The following is a 16,408-nucleotide window of genomic DNA, read 5'->3' as shown; positions in this document are numbered from 1 at the left end:
GCATACATGCCAACATTTCAACTTTGATAAGAGGGAGAAATATGCGTGGGTGGAAAGACCTGAATAACGCGTAACACGAAACGGGTCAGGCGTAACACAAAATGGATCACAGGCAGTGGTGGCTGGTGACATCTGAAAGTGGTACAGCGTAAACTTTCTATCGGAGTGCACCATGGTGAGCCAGCGAGCCTGAACATCTTTATAGAGGGGGAGGGGAGGAGGGGGGGGGGGGGGTTCTACCCACGAGAACATTTTGAAAAAAGAGTGTGTAAATGGTGCATTTTCAAGCAAATTTGAGAAGCAAGAAGGTTAATAAAGCAATTGTGAAAGTGCAGTTATTACATTAATAAAGGGATGACATATAACAACATGTAGATAGAAATGTTCCTGAAGCTAGGCCCTGCAAGTGCCACGCACCTCTGAGCAATATACACGCTGTGTGCCAGCAGGGCCTAGCGTCAGACACAGTTATATTATGTTTTTGAAGCTAGTGACTGAACAAAGACAAAAGCATGCCTCTCCTAAGTACCTGTGAAGAGATAAGCTGTGTGCCTTTGTTTCCCCTCCTTGGCATTTACATTTTAATGTGAAGTTCCAGGCAGCCTACAATCCGGATATTCAAGGCCTGATGGCCCCTTAACTTCGGCCTAGCTGGAGACGAAAAAAAGCTCCCTCACTGCCTTTACGTTGCTGCAGGAAATCGAAAGCAGACAGCCTGCAGGCGCTGCTCAATGTGTCCCGGTGTCTGAAAATTACACCAGGACACTTTCAGCATATTTCTGTGGATCCCAACTTCTTGGCTGGGGGGACTGCGTCCACCCTGTGAAAAGAGTGGGTGAATGCCGTGTTATATATATTTATGTTCCACCACAATGACCCCTCATCTGAAGCGGTCCAGCCGCACTCCAAGAAGCAGTAAGAAACACCGGTGAGTCCGCTTTCTTCAATCGTTCAGTTTTTATTGCATATTGTTATTCTGCCACAACACCCAACACAGGACGCCTACGCGTTTCGGCTTGTGCCTTCAACCGGGAATATAAAAGGATTTGGATATAGATTATACCTATCTTCCTATAGTTCGGTTTCAATAGTTGGTGCTTGATATTTCCATACCACATTATTCTCTCTTTGATATTCATGGTGCACACCCCTCGGACCTCAAGCAAGTCAAACTACTTTACGAATTCATCAGGTGCACAAGGCATTTTTTAAATAATGCAAAGAGGGTAGCTGATAACCCAGAGACCCAAAAAGTCATTTGGGCCTCGCAAAGAATAAGAAAGCCATAAGCAAGTCCCAATACAATGCTCTGCGTAATATATATATTTACAAGTTGTGCATGTGATCTCATGACGTTAATAGCGACACTCATGAGAATTGGAAAGCACGAGCAAGTTGGAATTTGTCACTGACTGAAAGGTTCCTGGAAAACTGTAATTTTTCAAAAGTAGAGCAATAATAACTATGGACAAATGCAGACGGAATGTAAAATAAAAAAATACCATAAAAGGGGAATTGCATTACTGACTACACACAACTCTCAGAGACGCTGTAACACAAGGCACTGTATAAAGAGAGACGAGCCTTTCTGACACCACGTACCCTCAAGCGCTTTACGAACACACAGATTAGGCACTTCCTGATCAACCATTTCTTCACGCACCTTACAACTGCTCAGAAATGTGGGTCATTCTTTTCAAACAATAGTCAAACCCTTTTTACAGGTGTTAGGTAACGGTGCCAATATCAGAGGGTAAATAGAAGGCAATGGGCATATATGAACGAGTTGGTACAAATGGACTGGCACAGCGGTCACAGCTGAGGCTTTTTCCAAAACAGGCTCAAAGGAGCTGACAGCAGGTAACCTAATTAGTGCTGGCATCGGGTTTCTAGATGCATGAATCAGGAGGCAGGAGACTAGCCTTCAAATCGGTAGTCTCCCGCCTGAATCGGGAGGGTTGGCATGTCTGTTTGTGTGACATCTAGTTTCCAGTCGTTGCAGAAAGCCTACTTTCAAAGGCTGGGGTTGCCACCTGGATGGTTTTGTACTGGCATGACAGGTATTTTCATGTCCTTGCTGGTACACAAATTTGGAAAATCAGCTACATGCAGTATTTTTCCCCCTTATCAGTATGTGGTAATAACGTAGTCTAAAGCAATTCCTTATTTGTTGTGCAAACACAAAGACGAGAGGCTCCCTTGCCTGTTCTCCCACCAACTGACATATCACAATCTTATGGAACCCCCAAACGATTCCATCAAGCACTATGGCAACTCCGTGACTCAACATTCCCCTTACAATATATCCCCTTTCCTTATACATCAATAACACACGGACATATTAGTTCATGAACACAATTCCTACTTAAGCTTAAGCTACACATTACTAAAAAAGGCTAACTATACAAAAAATTAAAGAAAAGGTAATGGTCAATTCATGACATAATCATTGAACTTGGCTGGCATACGATGTTGCTTAGATCGACCGTGGATTTCACCACCATCATGGGTCACATTGTTCTCCTTGATCCCACCAACCACATACTCATCTATTCCTTCATTTGCTTTGTCCACGTCGCCCATGTCCATCAACATGAGACTGCTTCCGCTTTGCTCATTATCACCTTCTCTTCCCATTTCCTACAGCACTGCTGACCTTTCTTACAGTACAATGCCACTCTTCTGTTGTTCCATTTTTGACCATTCCAGAGCACCACATGCCAATCACGTACCTCATGCTTTCAAAGGTTTGGAAAACCTGTTCATGCCATCTACCCTCCTCCCTAACTTGATTTTCATAAAATCCCCTGCCTCTACTCTTCCTTCACCTGCCACCTTTCTTTGTTTTCTCATGACACTGCTCTCCTTCAACAATTGCGGGGATAACTTAGTTTTTAGCCTCCCTCCCTCTCATTCTCTTAAAGGGTGTTTCACCCGTAACTCCAGTCTCCGTAGTATTAAGCCCACACCGTCATTCTACTGCTTGGTTCACACTACTTTCACCACGCACAGCCATATGTACGATTCTGTTTATCATACGATTCACTCGTTCAACCATTCTATTCCCTTGTGTATTATAAAAATACGTGCGTATATGTCCCACTCCTTCTTACTCCAAAAACAACTTCATACTTGTAGACGTAAGTTGTGTTCCATTGTCTGTTATCAATGTCTCTGGCCTAACCTCTCTTATGAACAACTGCTCCAGTACCCTTATAGTATTCTCCGTTGTAATGCTTTCATGAATTAAACTACCACCCATCTTGAAAAAAAATCCACCAACATCATGGCAATCCTGTTTCTTTCACCTAAATAATCCATGGGACCCACAAAATCCAAACACACCTTACTCCAAGGACCATTGGCCTCACTCACAGAACCTGTGACTCCATCTTCCAGTTTTAACCGTTTCTCAATCTCCCTACATTGTCGGAACTCCTCCAACCACATTTTCACATTACTATCAACTCCAGGCCACCAAAATCTTTCTCTCAATCTTTTCTTCGTTAATGTTTGTCCTCGATGGCCTTCATGGGCTAAGCTGAATAACTTACTTTCTACACCCTCCAGAGGCACAACCTTTTCCCCTCTCATCACCAATGCATCACTGCCCCTTCACTCAATTCTTCCTGAACCTTCACAAAACCCCTCAAAGATGGTCTGACATCACCTTTGCGCTTTAATCCCTTACCAAATCCTTGAAGGTGTCATCCTCCACATCCGTCGTCTCCCTACTCCGTCAAGGTCACTGTCGCAAACGCTTCTTCCACTGCATCCTCAACATTCAATACCACACAAACTACTTCTTTCTCAAGTTCATTCTCATCTCCAGTTTTCAGGGGTAACCTCAATAAGCAATTGCCTGCACATTGTTCCATCCGGCCACATACTCCATCTTGCAATCTAGATGCAAAACATGCTAACCTAGCTGACACTTTATCTGCTCCACCAGGTGTTAACACTCTCACTAAGGGCTTGTGATCAGTCCTCAAAACAAAATTCACACCCCACAAATACGTACGGAAATATTCTGCTCCCCATGCAGCCGACAAAACCTCCCCCTCTATCACAGATTATTTGCGCTCTGTTTGGCTCAAGGTCCTGGGTGCAAAGTCCACTGGTTTTGTCCACCCCATCCCTCCCCTGGGACAAACCTGCTCTTACACTGTGAGTCCTAGCATCCACTGTCAAAATGCTTTTGTTCTTTGGTTCAAATGGTGGTAAAATTCCTGCTTTGGCTATTTCATCCTTCATTCTGACAAATGCACATTCATGCTTATCCAACCACTCTAATTATTTTCCTTTCCTTAATAGTTCTCTTAGTACTTCAGTCTTCTCTGCAAAATATTCCATAAACTTTGCATAATATGCAATCTACCTCTATGAAAGACGGAAGTTGATCCTCTCCACCCCCCCTCCCCGGGTGTGGGTGCCAATCGTATTAATTTCACAAAATCTTCTTTCCGTTTCACTCCATGTGCAGAAATTGTATATCCCAAGTACTCCATTTCTCTCAACAAAAACAGACACTTTTTCCCCCGAAAAGGTAAACCAGCATCACTCGACTTTCAAGACCCTTACTACGCTTTGTTCCTCTTCTGAACTGACAAAAATCTAAATGTCATCCTGAAAAAAACGAACATTATGAACATCGCCAAATCATCTGTGCATCATCCGTTGAAAAACACCTGGTGGCGATGCCAATCCAATAGACAGTCTTTTGAACTGAAACACACCATCCACTGTTATAAATAGCATGTATGGCCTGGACTTACGTTGTAACTTGATCTCGTGATATGCTGATTTCAAATCCAGTTTTGATTTTTTTTTTGCATTGTTTAACATTAACACAATTTCTGAAATATTGGGTAAAGGGTAACTATCCATCACTATACACTGGTTTGAAGACAGTAAATCCACACAAAATCTCAATTTGTCATCCCCCTTCTTCGTGATCACCACCGGAGAAAGGCATTCTGATGCATCCACCGGTTCAATGATCGTCCCCCCACCCCCCACTTTTGCATTTCTCCCAACAATTTCTTGACTTCACCCTGTACCGTTATGGGAACACATCTGACAGCATGTCTGATGGGCAACGCCCCTTCCTTCAATTTTATATCATGGACTTATCCCTTTAGCATACCTATTTGATTATTAAATAATTTGAGAATTTGTCCAAGATGATTGCCAATCCTTCACGTTCCTGTACCGTCAACACCTGTTCACTTGCCCTGGGCTCCAAAACTATATGTAGGTCATATTGTTGTACCCAACCCAAAATCGGTGGACACCCTCTAGACGCCTACACCCTTTGTACTGCCCTCCTACCTTTGAACTCCAACTCAGACTCCATATAAGATACAATGTGTATGTTTTCTGCACTATAGCCTGTGGGCTGAATGTCACTCTGCTGTAAAGTAACCTCAGGCCAATGTTTTTCAAAAACTTCACCGGGAACTATTGTATACATTGAGCCTGGGTCCACCATTAACTCTATTGGTGCCCCTCTCAGAAAGAATTCTGCCCTTGGTCTATGCATTGTAACCAGTCCTTCATTCTTGATACACAGCACTATATCCTAAAAACTCTTCTCTTCCCCAACACAGGCGACCCAATATTAAGACATGTCCTTACACACCCTTGCTAAGTGACCTTTTCTCCCACACTTCTGACATTCTTTGTCTCTTGCGAAACAACCTCCAAAGTCCGCAGCATGCGCCATAATACCACACCCGTAACACCCTCTAAATCCAGTTTTGCTTGCACTACTACTCAGCCATTCATTCACCGTCTCCACTGTTTGCTTACATCCGTATTTGACCTCCCCTAAACTCTCCTTACGTTGGTACCTCTCTTTTGCTAACTACATTAACACCTTCCTCCCGCTTGGATTCTAATGCCTGCATTTCCTTCATGCAAGTATCAGACTCCTCTACCACTTTTGCAATGGCAATAGCCTCATGTAATGTGGGATTCCTCGCAGCCCACAACCTTTCTTGCATCCTCTTATTTTTGCATTGTACTATTAATTGATACAAACTCACAAAATATATGTTCTCTCTAAAGAAATGTGTAGTGAAAGTAGCTACGAAATAGCAATTGCCTTCCTAGAAGTGTCAGAAAAAAGGGGGATGAAGAAAGACCTTTTCTTTAAGGACGAGAACCCTCACCCACTAACATGCTTCTTCATAGGGCCCCCTCCTCACATCCATCAGGGCCGCAAGGTCCCAGGTGTGTGCTACAACTCTTCAAAAAGTGTGTGTGAAGAGGAGCTGAGGTGTTTTCAATAGGGCAGACTGAAGAAGTTGGTGAGTGTGGGGCGGGGGCCCTGCTAGAGAGAGAACCGCTCGGACCTGATCATGGCTGACCTTGACGTGGGGTACCATATGGCTGAAGAGAGGTAATAGCATTCCTCCTACCAGATGAGACGGTGTATTTATCACCTGCCATATATACGGGCTACAAACCTTTGACGGCCAGTATAATAATTTGTGATGAGCAATCTATGTTTTTGTTTTATCACTTTCACTTTTGCAGAGTGATTAGTTTTCATTTTGGTCCTGAGGAATGCCCATGAACTCCGGTTGGAGTCAAGCTAGGGCAGAAACATGTTGACCTCTAGTAGGGCTATATTTGTTGATAACCCCCACTTCTCTTTGTTTTGAATCCTTTTTTAGGGTACCATTGAATACAGTTATTGGGTCTCCTTAAGATAGTTTTAACATCTTTTCACTTCATTTGCACTCTGCCCCGCACTCACCAACTTCTTCAGTCTCCCCTATTAAAACACATTCGCTCCTCTTCACACACACTTTTTGAAGAGTTGAAGCCCACACCTGGGACCTTGCGACCCTGGTGTGAGGAGGGAGCCCTATGATGAAGCATGTCACCTATGGGTGAGTGAGGGTTCTCGTCCTTAAAGATAAGGTCTTCTTCATCCCCCTTTTTTCTGACACTTCTTGGAAGGTGATTGCTATTTAGTAGCTACTTTCACAACATATTTCTTTAGAGAGAATGTATCTCTTGTGAGTTGATAGGGAGTGATACGCTCTCTTATTGGGGCTTCTCCCTTAGATCCTTAGTGTGTATTTTGTTTTATTATTAATTGATATCTGATCATTCATAGCACCAAAGTCACATTTTATGGCAATCTCGCAACCTGGTACTAATTTATCTACTGATTCTTGGCCTTTCTGTGAATGGGTATAAAACTTATGGCACTGCATTACTATGTTCACTTGTTTCCCATAATATTTCTCCAATCTTCTCTTTGCCTCTATGTATACATTCTCTAATGCCTCCTCATCAGCACCAATCACCTCAGTTAAAAATTTATAAACGTGTTGTCCCTCCTTGCCTAGGGAATTTAGTAACTAGGTTTTTTTTTCTAGGCGCTGTAAATCGTAACCCATCTATAGCCTCTAAGTAGTTGTCAAAAATCCTAATCCATTCTATTGAAGGTGTACCTGGTTGGGATAAAAACATTGGCAGTGCTGCCACCATCTGACTGCCTGCCATGTAGTTGCTATTTAATATATACTGCACAGACTGTTTACTTTGCATATTTATATTTGATCACAATTCCACTCACAATTGCAGAGAGGGAAAGCAAGACAACAAAAAATTAAACACCAAAATGAAATGGGGGAAAAAAGGTCTTTTTTTCCCTTTTTTGTGTTGGATCCTTGCTGGAAATAGTCTTTCCTTGCTCCTTAGTTTCTTGTATATAGTCTGTTCTTACTTTTTACTTTAAAACTCACCCCCTTGTCAACACTTCGACTCTTCCTGCCTTTCTGATTGATGTGCCTCAGATATCACCACAAGGACTGCGGGACGTGAGAGCACAAACGGTAATAGCACTGGCTCCTTTCTTATAGTGATTTTGCTGCAGCGCTTACCCTGAAATCCATAATGGCTGTGTCTCGGCGTCTCCTGAAGGAAGCTGGGTTTCTGTTGCACTAACCCCCCCACTTTTTGCCAGACTACTGATGCAGTTTGACCTGATGTGCCCAGGGTCCCTACGAATCAGGTTCCCAGGGCCTGTGTTCTTTCCCAAAAACTGTACCTTGTACCCCCAATTGGCAGCTCTCTGGCCAAATGTCAGTCCCTTTGTAAAAGGTACCATGGGTACCAAAGGCACTGTGGCCTGGTAAGGCCTCTAAGGGCTGCAGCACTTATTGTGCCACCCTTCGAGGCCCTATACCTTTACACACACACACACACTACCTCTGCAGGCTGCGTGTTTTGGTGCAGAACAAATTAAAGAGTCAACATGCCACACATCCCTGTGTGCCATGCCTACAACCCACTGCCCTGGCATAGGTCAGGCACCCCTCTAACTGGGTGCACCATACCAGTGGTGAAGGTACAGGTGCATGAGCCCTCTACCCCTACAGTGTCTAGACCAATTCCTAGACATTGTAAGTGCAGTAATACCATTTAGAGTATATGGTGCTGGAAGTGTGTCTTTACGAACTCCACAGCACCATAATAGCTTTAATGAAAACTGTGAAGTTTGGTATCAAACTTCTCAGCACATTAAACCCACACTGATGCCAGTGTGGGATTTAATGAAAAATGCACACAGAGGGCATCTTAGATATGCCCCCTAAACAACGACCAGTCTCTATTGAGTTCCCTGACTGGTACACACCATCCCGCCACCAAGAGACATATTTCTGGACCCCTGTGGTGGGAGCCTTCGCTCCCTGAGCCCAGAAACCAAGCCTTTCCTGGGAGGAGGTGGTCACACCTCCGCCAAGCCTTGAAGAGCCATCTTTGGCAGGGATGCTTCAAAGGCCTTGCAGCCTTTGTAATGCAATCCCCAGCCTCTCCTGCTATCAGGAGCAGGCCCCCTTCCTGTCTCCCTTCCTTTTCGGCGGGAAGACAGGCGGGAAAAATTAACCAGTCCAGAAGGTGTGCCCACCTCTGCCAACCCAACCCCTCAAGTGGAGGAGGTGATATGAAGCCCACTCTTCAGTGCCTGCCATCTTGCAGATGGCAGGCTCTCCCCAAACAGGAGTAGGGATGGTGCCACTCCCCCATGTGGGGTGAGCACACCAAGGTCATCCTAAGGTCAGTAGCCCATTGGCTACTGACCTCGAGACACCTAAAACACCCCCTAAATACAGTATTTAGGGGGCAGCCCTGAACCAAGAAGACAGATTCCTGCAACCTATGAAGAAGAAGGACGAAGAATATGCCTAGCAGAAGAGGCTTGTACAAACATACAGACTTGGCCCCAGCCTTTACTTATTTATTTATATCATTTATAGAGCGCATGAATCACCCCAACCGGGGTATCTCCGCACTGTGACAGCCCTTGACAACCATTACGGGGAAGATCAGACCAGTGTGGTTTTTAGCAGCTTTCTGAAGGCTAGGTAGTTGGAGCAGAGACGACCCGTCTGCAGTTTCTAGAGATGCTGCACCAGAAGTCATCCTTTTCTGCAGTCAGCGACCTCCAGAACCCTGGGAGGACTGGCTGCCTTCAACAAAGACCAGATCTCCTGTAACAGCAGCTCAGTTCAAAAGAAACAGCAAAGAAAGACTCCAAGCATGCTGAGGACAAAGAAACCAGACGCCTGGAACCACCACTGCATCTGACGCCCACTGCCCGAGTCCAAGTGGCCCACTGGTCCCAGCGAGGTCCCCCAGAGACAGAGTCCACCGTGGGTTGACCCCTCCAGCACTCCCGACGTCACCTGCAGCCTCTGCATGGAGTCCTCCCCTCCCCCCCCCCCACACCTCCCCTCGAGTGGCCCATTGAGGTGAAATCCGACCTCAAAAGAGACCTCTGCATCCAGTCACCCTGGAGAAAAGAACCCGAGGTGCACCTACGTTCCTTAGCCCTCCAACTTACCTGCCCAGCTGTTGCTTCCTCCCAGAAGTTTTCCTGGACTGAGTCTGCAGCTAAAAACCAAAACCATATATCCCCATTGAAAACAACAGGGCACCCGACCCCAAAACTGCACCCAGTCGCCCCTGCTCCGCTGCAGCTGCACTTTGTGTGCCAAACTGGATTCCCCTTTGCCCTGGGCCTAACACCAGGAGCTTTTCTCCCACAACCTTGTGGCCTGCTCATGAGCTGCCACCTACCGGAGGCCCCCTATTCCCCATTAGATAACATTGGGCCTCAGTACTCTGCACCCGGCCGCCCTAGTGCATCTGAGGGTGTTTTGAGAGTGCATCCTAGATCCTGGGGGAACCCTTGTTCTAACCCCAGAAACTCAACCGCAAAGACTGAGTACTTACCTGGTAACCGATAACTTAATTTCTCTCCATATGAATCCAGTGACTGTTTTTCTCTAAAAAATGTTCCAAGTGTGGAGTTGATTTGTATGGAAACCTGAATTACAATAGTGCAAAACTGATTTTACTTTTCTCTAGGAAATGTTTCAGTGTGATATCTAGGCATATCACACTGAGTAGAAAAAGTAACTTAAAAAGTAATCTAAGAAGTAATCTGTACAGTAATTTCAATACCTTGATTTATCTGTATCTCATACAACTACATTTGAACTTGCATTCACTTGTAAACATTGTATAATATTTTGCAAAGCATTTATTTCACTTACCTGTGCCAGGCTTGGCTTGGTTCTAGAAGGAAAATAACTTAATAATATTTTTATACAAACAAAATTGGTCTAATTTCAGTCTTTGAGTGTGTGACATCATTTGCTGATTGAGTGTGTACAACAAATTCTTAACACTACCCTCTGATAAAGCATTACTGCTCGCCCACACTACCACAAATAGAGAGTAAGATGCTATCTACTGTTGCCTCTGCCTACCTTTGGGGTCCCACTGGACTCTGTGCACACTATACCTCATTTTGGTATAGTATATACAGAGCCAGCTTTCTACATCCCCGCAATGCACTCTTGTGTATGTGGCAAATAGATGCCACAGCTTACCTCGCGGTCTGGCCTGGCGATCCGCACGTGCCCTGTCTCGAGATCATGACTCGTTTGAGGTGTGGCTCGCAGCGTGTACAGAGGTTGCGCTCATGAATTATTCCTCTGCTAATGTCACACATTTCAGCTCTAAAATGTGGTAATTATCGCTCTTCACACGGCTGGCATATAGTCACGCCACTGAACTCCATACAGTAATATCAGGGCTTTTGGTTCTTTCTCGACAAACAAAAGCAAGTTAAAGCTTCCAGACTTCGCACAGGGTCCAGTCTCGTCGTGTCTGCAGGGTCTGAACAGGCGGTTATTGCCAAAATGTGGTAATAACGTAGTCTCAAGCATTTCCTTCTTTCTTCCTTATTTATTGTGCAAACACGAAGACGAGAGGCTCCTGTGCCTGTTCTCCCCCCAACTGACATATCTTTTTGAAAATTTTTATTACTCAGATCAATATAAATTCATTTTCATGCATAACTAATCTCCTTTACGCTTTACAATTCTCAGTTATATTTTGCACAATAATTATCATTATTATGAACAGTTTAATTAATACAATTCATATACTTTTTACAATACTATACAATGATATTGGCCCACTCCTCTTCTTAAAAGATGGCTGCTCTCTCAGAGAGCCTTAAATCCTTCACTTGTTCTTAATATTGGATCTAATTTCCCAGCGGTTGGCCTAGTTGGTCTGCTGTATGGTTCATCTTAGTTTTCCGATCTATGATCAGGGACCAGATCTATTTCCCTAGTTTTCTAGCACGTCTACCCCTACATTCATAAAGAGGCGTCTCCTGCTTGTATACCGCTAGCAGCCGAGCTAACCAGGCCTGAAATGAGGGGGTGGGGGGGATCCTGGTCCTTCCACCTAGTTGCAATTAATATTCTCGCCACAGCCACTGAGACAAATAAAAAATAAGTCTGCGTTAAATGAAGGTCGAGGCTGCTATCATACCCCATAACCATAAGTGTCTGGCTAATTCGGATCCTGATCCCAAATAATCCTTCCCAAAGTAATTCAGTCCCATTTTCCAAGGTGCATTAAGTTAGCACATTCATAAAACATATGAATCAGTGTAGCTGGGCCTTCCGAGCATCTGGAACACTTGTCATCTCTTTCTCTTCCCCCATTCAAGTTTCGCCGGTGTAAAATATAAATGAAATACTGCGCTTTCAGGCTTGCTGACAGAAGTAGTTTTGAGACTAATCCCAGTATATTATCTATATCGACATCCGGATCACTGAGCTTCATACCCCAGCTTACCTACGTTTTTTTTTCGAGGTCGTCTGGAAGCTTTTCTAACATGCAGCAGTATATATTTTGAATTTTGCTACCATCACCAATGATTGCCTCCATTAAAGGGATCCTATCCGTATTTATAGCTTCCCTGATGTTGCTCAGACACTCTCTAATTGTACATATTTAAAAAATTGAGTTTCTGGGATACCGAACCTTTGTTGTAAAGTGCTGAAGGGAAGTATTTAACCTGAATGTAATATGTCCTCGATTGCTGCCAAACCATGATGCTCCCACTGTCTGCCCATTACATCATAAAACTGCAAGGGGAAGATAGAGGAACGCCTCAGGGGAGTGTATCTACTATATTTGGGGGATTTCACAGCTTTACTTATTTTACTCCAAATCCTCCATGCACAGTATACAACCTTAAAGTGAACTTTTTTGTAATAGCTTTGCTCTAGTTGTTGTAGAAGTAGTCCACCGGCCCTTTTACCTTGTACAAGTTAATATATTGTTGGGAGATTGCTATGCCCCTGTTGCCTTATTACATCCTCATTGTCTGACGACAATAAGATACGCATCTGTTGTACAATGGCCACCCAGTAGTAAAACGTAATATTGGCTATTGCCAGCCCCCCAGCCTCTGTGGGAGAGAAAGATATTTTATTGAGAGTCTTATCTTGCCATATTGCCAGACAAAGTTGATAAACATTGCATCCAAAGTCTTTAATATTATTTTGTCAATAACTACTGGTAAAGATCGGAATAAGTACAGAACCTTAGGCAGCATGGACATTTTTCATACATTACCTCTACCAATAATTGATAGATGCAACCCATTTATACGCCATAGGTCAGTTGATATTTTCTCCATTATAGGATCAAAATTAATTTTGTCTATTGTCACTTTTGGACTTATACGGACCCCTAGATATACAGCCGAGTTGACACATCTTGCATCCTGAAAAATAAGATTATCCGTACAAATAATCTGTGTTTTATTTTTGTTCAGGGAATACCCTGAGATTTTACCGAAGTCCTCAGCCATGATTTCTATTTCCCTGATTGCTCTCTGGGGACAGTAGTGAGCACCCCAATGTCGTCGGCATACGCAAGAACCTTAGTCTCATATCCTTCACTATATATAGGTTTTATCCTCTGCTTGCTTATAATCTTTTCAATCAATGGGTTTATATATAATGCGAATAGGATGGGGGAGCACGGACACCCCTGTCTAGTCCCACTCAAAACCCTTATAGCCTCTGATTCTTCTCCCATTAGTTGAAGCTGTGCATATTGGGAGGAGTACATAGCTTTAATAGCTGTAGTTCTATTTGGACCGAACCCTCTTGCTGCTAAAATCCACCATAAGTACCCCCAGTCCAACTGATCAAAGGCCTTCTCGGCATCGAGTAGGACCATAGCCATTTGTTTCCCTGTCCCAGCCGTGATGTCAAACAGCGTTATTGCCTGCCGAATATGATCTGTTGTCCCTCTGCCGGACATAAACACATGCTGCCATGGTGACACTAGGTAGGCTATGACCCTACCCAATTGAGCTGCCAAGATATTCGAATAGACTTTAGCATCTGCATTTATTAGTGAGATTGGCCTATAGGAGGCTGGGGTATTCAGAGCTTTACCTTTCTTAGGAAATATCACCATATCGGTGCCCTGTATGATTCTGGTGGATCTCCCGTGTATTGTATCCCCAGAAAAAAATCCAATAAAATTGGAGCTAATTGAGGTAAAAACATTTTATAAAATTCAATTGGTGTTTTATCGGGCCCAGCTGCTTTCCCCAAGGTCAAGTGTTGCATAGCTACCCTGACCACCTCTAGTGTTATCTCAGCCTCCAATTCAGCTCTCATAGATTGGTCTAGACTCTAGAGTCACCCCAAGATCCCCTTCAAGGAAAGTAAATGAGGTGGCCTCTCCTCCCCTTTATGCAGTTCCTGGTAATATTCCTGTAAAATCCCAATAATATTACCTATTTCTGTAAAAACCCTTCCATCCTTTCTCATCGAGGTTATCCTACTTCTGGCTTCTCTCTGCCTTGTACGTAGTGCCAGTACTCGACCCACTGATTTCTCCATATTCGCATGCTTCCGACTTGTGTGTTTAATAATCTTCAGCTGCTCTTTGGTTTATCCAACTACTGATTTCCTCCTTCAAAGTGATGATTTTGAGCTATGTTCGGCTACACCCTGTCCCTGTGCTATAAGTGTCACATATTCCTGCTCTGTCTCTGCTAGCTCCTTGAGTAAACTTTCCTTTTCGGTCTGGAATAATCTCCTTTCCTGAGCAACATAGCTGATAATTTCCCCCCTCAAGGTGGCCTTAAAGGTGTCCCACACTATTGTCCGTGAAGCACTGTATCTAATGGCATCATAAAACCCCTGTAGCCAATTCTTAATATGTTCAACAAATTTATTTTTAGTTAACAGTTTTCTGTCAAAGGTCCATTTGCTACGCTGTTTGCCATTTGTATGGATTTCAACCTCCAGAATCAATGGTTGTGGTCTGAAACTACCTTTGACAGTTTCCTGATTCTACTTTTAGTTAATAGGTTTGCTGAACTCGGGAAGTAATCAAGTCCTACATGTTTCTTATGGGGACATGAATAGTTAGTATATCCTGGATCGCTAGGTTGATGATGACACCATAGATCTGCCAAGTCGTGGCTATCCATAAGAGATAAAAGCACCCTATGCACATGTGGTTTCCTCCCTCGATATCGACTCCCTTTCTTGGGGTCGGTAGTACGATGTATGTTAAAATCTCCGCAGATAACCAAGGACTGAGGCCAAGATGCTAATTCCACCTCGAGATCCTCAAATAACTTTGAGTCGTCTTGACTTGATCCATAGATTACACAGCTCACCAGCCCTAGCTCCAGCTCGACTACCACCCACCTTCCCTGAGTGTCCATAATCTTACGCTTGACCAGTCCGATCTGGTTTGGCCAAAATGGCCACCCCTCGGATGTTAGTTCTCTGCGAAGAATATACCAATAGGTTATAACCCCTCATTGACATCAGTTCCCTCTTCTCCCAGGGAATATGCGTCTCTTGCATACAAAGAAGATCCGGGGATATTATGTACATAAAATCTGTTACTTTTTTTCATTTGGCTCTATCATTAAGCCCTCCTATATTTATTGAGCATATAGTAATTCTAGCCATATAAGCTGTATGCAGGAAACAAATTACTGTTCTTCATTACATCCTTATTGAATTTATTGTTAATAGTTCAAAAATAATTGTCTTTAACCATCTTAGCTTTTGATCTGAAATATTCTTTTTAAATTTGCAACCCCCCTCCCCTGCCCTGCCCTGAGAAGCAATCAGACCGCGATGCGGTCTGTGGAGAGATGCGAGTGATACCTATGACCTGTGTACCGCGCCTAATGAATATATGTCTTGATTGCAGTGCAAATAAAAGAAGGTGCAACGGAAAGGGAAATAAGCATAAACAACACACCAAGAAAGTAAAATGGCCCTAATATCCCCATCCTGCATCTAACCACTTGGCTCACAAGAGGGGTAGGTAATCACCTTTCACCAATCCGCCTATCCCTCTCCCATTTACAAAACATGAAAGTGAGGACAGGCCACTAAATAGCCACCAAGTGTAGTGTAGCCTACATACTAGTATCTCAACCTTAAGTTTCCTTTCTTTCTTCTTTTTTTTTAAAGGCTATGTAATACTATCCAGAAATTGCTTTGCCTTGATTTCAGACACAAAGAAACGTGTCTGCCACCCCATATCACTTTCAAACATGCAGGGTTAGTCAAATATGCTTGTACATTTTTATCCTGAAAAGGTCTGATCAGTTGTCGAAGCCGCCAGCGTCTCTCAACAGTGGAGTGACAGACGTCCGGGCGGACAAAAAATGAGACATCGCCGCTAGATCTCCTCGCCTCAGGTCTTGCTTTTTAGAAAATCAATTTTCTTAACAAAAAGTTCCCAAAATAAATTAGTATGGCCCGTGGTTTAGAGCCTTCCCTGGGTGGTTGTTTCACAACAAAGGGGACTATGTGGGTCCGCTATACTTCTTGCTGCCAATTCCATCCTGTTATCTCTGGAAGGGCGGTCTGCAATAATTCCACCACGTAGGATCATATATCTGTGCCCTCCATCCCTTCCGGGATTCCTAATTGGCGTAGAATATTGAGCCGCTGGCGGTTGTCATGATCTTCTAGCTTCCACTGAATGTCTACAAGCTGTGCTTCATGTGCCTCCGTCT

At 43.8% G+C, this 16,408-nt stretch overlaps 1 protein-coding gene across 5 annotated transcripts in view; it reads left to right on the top strand.

Moving 5' to 3' along the window:
* Positions 1–16,408, top strand: part of LOC146855840 (uncharacterized) — a 69,095-nt gene that overhangs the window by 8,558 nt on the left and 44,129 nt on the right. Inside the window, exon 1 of one of the 5 annotated variants that reach the window (XM_085653781.1) lies at positions 43–175. The exons of the other annotated variants lie outside the window; for them this stretch is intronic. The gene's annotated coding sequence lies outside the window, so the exon portion shown is untranslated. Of the gene's footprint in view, positions 1–42; positions 176–16,408 lie in introns of those variants that run through there. 5 annotated transcript variants of the gene reach the window in all.

This window comes from Triturus cristatus, chromosome 4_1 (genome assembly GCF_964204655.1).
Source record: "Triturus cristatus chromosome 4_1, aTriCri1.1, whole genome shotgun sequence".
Lineage (NCBI taxonomy): Eukaryota > Metazoa > Chordata > Amphibia > Caudata > Salamandridae > Triturus > Triturus cristatus.
Note: the sequence above shows the minus strand (reverse complement) of the source record. Positions and strands in the feature narration are given on the sequence as shown.